Source organism: Amblyomma maculatum, chromosome 1 (genome assembly GCF_055883805.1).
Source record: "Amblyomma maculatum isolate TAMU_Amacu chromosome 1, ASM5588380v1, whole genome shotgun sequence".
NCBI classification, from domain to species: domain Eukaryota; kingdom Metazoa; phylum Arthropoda; class Arachnida; order Ixodida; family Ixodidae; genus Amblyomma; species Amblyomma maculatum.
The window spans coordinates 85802507-85807295 of NC_139344.1; positions in this window are offsets into that span (position 1 = coordinate 85802507).

Here is a 4789-nt window from a genome sequence, read left to right on the forward strand (position 1 = left end):
CATTAACAAGGTGACGCAGGGTACGCAACGCCACAATTTACTGCGTTCGAGGTGCTGAACCACCGCTGTTTGGCGAAGCTAGCTTCGGTTTACGATGCCCATACAAATGGCTTGACTTTCCCCCTTTCGGAGGTATCGAGAGTGGGTCGAGGCGTTCCTTTAAGGCTTCCTTTCTCTGCCGTTCGTCCAAGGTGGCCGGATCCGGGTCTTTCTTCTGTTGGGCTAATATCTCTGGAAGCCATTGGATCGCCACCCCGCTGACGAAGCTCAGGATAGTTAAGGTGATATTGAGGACTAACACGTGCTGGTCCTTCACGAAAGCGCTGATCAGTGTGGCTAGGAGAACTCCCATGCGGCCGATGGAATACGAAAGGCAAAATCCAAAACTCCGTACTGACGTGGGAAACACCTCTGCGGTATAGCCGTAGGTGACGCACACAGCAGCAGTCGTGGCGCTGAAAACCGTTAGTGTTGATAGCGGCATCGCGATTTTCGACTCCAATGCGTAGGAGACTGTCTGAAAGACGCCGCAAACAAACAACAGCGCCAGCACAGCAGATAAGGTGGCCCTTTGGCCGCGATGTTTCATACCGTAGTAGACCACGATGAGTAGCACGATTTTGAACAGATGTGCCAATGCTTTCCAATACCCCTCCAAACTCCCGCGAACCATGCGTGCGCCATAGTACGCAAAGCTCACACCAAACCAGCACACAAATATTGATAGGGCGTATCGGCCAAAAGTGGCCGCATGGGAGATGCGCTCGGAGATACCTGTCCTCATGTCGGAGGTTGTGTGCCGCTTTTCCAGCTGTTGCACGAGAGCTCTGAATGTATACCTGGCTTTAGCCTCATCGACGCCGTTGGCTTTTACGGCATGCAGCACGGTGTACTCAGCCTGGCGGAACCTCCACGTGGCAAGCTGCCAGACGGGAGACTCATCCATGGCGTAACACCATGCCAGCACCATTGCCGCGGACGAGACGAGGAGCGCTTGCGAAAGTCTCCAGGTAGGATGTAGCGGCGACAGCACGGAATAAAGACCAGGAGTCACTATGCCACCGATACTGCAGGCGAGAAGGATGTACAGGGCCCGGTGCCCGTTTCCAGTCACTTCGTGGAGGACGATGAAGTTTATCACATTGGTTGCGCTCGACCCGCCGGAGACGACAAAGCGGCTCATGAGAAAGACGCCAAAGGCATGGGTCGAAGCGGCTGCCATGCTGGCTAACAATGTGGCGGCGGCGCTCACCAGCATCACCGGCCTGCGCCCTTTCAGGTCAGCCATTATGCCGGCCACAGGCACCAGACACAACGATCCTAACGTGTACACGGACTTGGAAACAGAGAGCAGCCAAGTGTTCTTGCACACGAGGTCCCACATGCTGATGATGCTGTTGCCAACGTCCGCGGTTTTGTAATCCCATCCATCACAGCGAATTTCGTGGCGCTCCTCTTGGCTTTCGTCCTTAGAAAAACAAAAGAAAAAGAACGCGAATAAGTGGTTTTGAAAGATGCCGGGTAAAGCAACGAAGAACTGCGTAAATAATAGCACGCGTTTGGAGGATTTATATCAGGGTGCGCGAACTCATCTGAGCAAAGAGTAAAATCAGAGTGGTTGAGGTTTACGAAAACAGAATTTAAATTTATCGCTACATGCCGTCCAAATCGAAGAGTACTTGTGGCTTAACGAAATGAAGTAGCTAAAGTAATTCACTTGATAAGATCCAAAATGGAACAAGTATCGTAATGTTAATGTGTCAAATAGACCACAAGCGCTCTAAGCGCTCTTGCAATAGTTTTTCTGCCAGATGAAGTATGCAAAAATTAACAACAGTAAGTATAAAACTTCATCTCAAAAGTTGAACGCAGTAAATTTTCCCCTAATTTCATATAGTTTTATTTAGTGCGGTCTTGATTTTTTGTCGGATCTTTCTAGGCGTATATATAATGCGTTCCTGTGTGCCTTTATATGGGACCGTCGTAGATAAGCAATAAAAATGACGTCGATCCAGCGGCCACTCATGGTCACACATGCCATTCTCGCGACGGCCGCTGCTGCTGTTCACTCATGTGCCGTTGCAGACGAAGCATACGAGTCCAACCTGCTATCCTGGCTATGAGTAGGAAGCTCTCAGTAGTTTCAGTTTTAACTACATGAGGGCACCATGTCACTGAAGGAGACTATATCCTTATAAACGAACGGCTCCCTGCACACACAGGCGGCAGGTTGCGGCGGTTGGGAAAGTTGTTCATGGCGCCGGGCTCGGGACGTACTCTTATTTCGCAAGTGGTCGTTCGAGTCGCGCACGACGACGACAAAGTTATTTTTTTTTATATCTTTGCCAGGGAAATGATACGTCGCTTCAATCGGCTTTCCTGTGAACGTTATGAAAAGAATTTGCACTAGCGTCTTAATGGGGGACATTGGCTTCTGATCAAGTATTCTACCCCTGCTTTCGTCACATGAACATTATATCCACGACCTATCCAGGTCAACATTTTTACCCGGTGGAGTTTTACCTTATGGTATACGCTGAAAGCACCACCAACAATGACGCAGTTTCTGTTTCATTCAGCTGTAGTTGCAGATATAAAAAATCGAAACGTCACTGTGCGAGAGTATGCTAACTGATAGATTTCAAAACTGCGCAGATGCTGAACAGATTGGAAAAGGGCGGTGTCATGACGGGATAGTTCCCGTGCGTAATTAGAATTCCGAGCAGGTAGGAAAACAGCTGTCTCACCAGAATTGGTGGGTCGTAAACTGTGCACTTGCTGAAGCTCCCGTCTGCCAGTATGGGAATTGCCGCGTTCTTCCACTGCTGGACGGGCAAGTCGCGCAAATAAGGAGGCGGCTGGCACCAGTGGTCGACGGGCTGGCCGATGAGCCGATATGCGAACGCGTGCATCAGGAGGACAGTCAAGCTCAGAATGGTGGACAACAAAACCAATTGCTGGAACCGTCCGTGGCCCAAGATGACATAGACGTTCTCCTGAATGAGGGCATGTGACTCAACGCCCACGAAACCTTCCAGGAAAGACGCAGTCCCAGCTCTGGAATCAACGCTCAGGCTGGCAGCTACTTGAGGCTGCATCGTCTTAAAGAGACCAAGGTTGACGCTGTCGGACCGTCTACCGGCGCAGTCTTGCTCCAAGCAGCACCGCGGCTTTCGTGTTGAATATCAGCCAGAGCTTCGACCACCGTGAGTCAGGATCGCGCGACGTTGTCAGTCATAGGAGTTCGGCAGTGGGTATCAACTTAGAATGAAGGTCACGGTCAGCCCACTGACACTTATGAGTGGGATTGGGAAGAAACTGTGCTTATAAAAGATGGCCGTTGAAGAGCTGCCAAGAGGCCAAGCATTCAGATGTCGTTAACCTTTTCTTTATCGCAGGAACGTTGGTTTCTTCTTTACCAGTATGCATCACAATCATGCATGGATAGTAGCTCTGGAAACATATGTGGAATTTAAAATTTCTCGTAGTGAGGGCACCATGTTCTTGCCCACTGCAAACTGCAAACTTGCAAACTGTCAGCGGGTAGATATCTCCTAACGGCCCATGTTCGACGTGGGTAGAACAACCGCATGACATAATGTCTCACGAATCATACTGAGCTTATAATTGAAAACAAACAGGGTACATGCATGCTGATCTGCGTAAGATGTTTATACAATACGACAAACATGGGAAGCTTCTGGACAATTTTTGATTGGACGTATATTCCAAAAAGTATCCAAGAAATCAAATATTTGCATTAGAAGATGAAGTTAAAGCTATATCTGTTCTTCATTTTGATCAATATTTACCATGATGTTATCAAGCAGTGTGAGACATTACAACAGGGGCTAAATATACAGGGATCATTGTAAAGCGAAAACGTGTGCATAAAAAAAAATAACATAGAAAAATATATAGGTACTTATAATAACAACAACATATTGGAATCTGTTGATCTAGTATGAAGTCGCGCATATGACACAAAAAATGCATCATCAAATAATAAGCAAATTCAGCATGCGACGGCGCATGAAATGAACTATCGAATGAATTCCAGATTCTTATGACGGGCAAAAAAAAAAAAAAGATTATGGACTCTAATCATGGCTAAGTGGAACTAGGTGGAGCGGCTACTGCGTTACGGGCGTGGTACAGAACGAATGGGGAATTAAATGGTGCTTGTGAACATAAGGTTCCACGTGCTAATCTTGTGGAAGAGATTGATGCTGTCATCCATACGTAATGCATCAAAATTAAGTACTGACTCGGCCGCTGTAGTGATAAGATGGTGGCATGAGTCAACGACGAGAAATTGTGCTCATAACGCCGGAAATTATTTTTTTTTAACAGACTCGTGTTGTTTTATATTACATGGGTGACATGATTATCAAACGGGACAAGCACATTCGAGAAGTGGTCGTCTTCTCGATTGTAAAGTGGTCTTCTTGATAAGAAGACCACTTTACGAAGACCGCTCTTTAAGAAGATAAGAAGTGGTCTTCTCGAGTGTAAACAAACCGTTTATGTGCTAGAGGAAATCGCTAACGGAATAGAGTTGTCACAATCACCGCGGACTGTGATAACCAGTCCTTTCGGTTGGACTGGTGGGAACATCTTTACACAAACATTTGCCGAGAAAAATATATCTTTTGAGGCTGCGAAGACTTCAATGTAGCCAGAAGAATCTAGGGAATTATTTTTAATTTAGAAGAATGGAGTTCATAAACGTGTATTCAGTGTTCTTTTTAAACTAATTTATCCCCTCCCTCCCCTCCAATTCCAAGAA